This window comes from Megalopta genalis, unplaced genomic scaffold (genome assembly GCF_051020955.1).
Source record: "Megalopta genalis isolate 19385.01 unplaced genomic scaffold, iyMegGena1_principal scaffold0051, whole genome shotgun sequence".
Lineage (NCBI taxonomy): Eukaryota > Metazoa > Arthropoda > Insecta > Hymenoptera > Halictidae > Megalopta > Megalopta genalis.
The window spans coordinates 130,001-130,312 of NW_027476120.1; positions in this window are offsets into that span (position 1 = coordinate 130,001).

Genomic DNA, 312 nt, shown 5'->3' on the forward strand with positions numbered 1-312 from the left:
TCTTTCATTTTTCTACCATACAGATATTTTACCGTACGCCCAAAAACGTACGTATTATATTTTTGTTCTATCATAAAATCACATTTTTCTACGTACGCCAGCTTCGTACGTTTCTATCTTTGCCTTCATAAAATCACAAGATAATTTTATCTTCAAGAGTCTCGCTATTAACATCTTGTAAGATAAATGTACGTCCCAGCTAAAACGTACAAATACTTCAAGTTAAGTAATAATATATCATCGCTATTGACAAATTTTTAAGATCCAAGACACAGTTCTCTCTATATGTTTTAATATTTTTTATGTACTCAA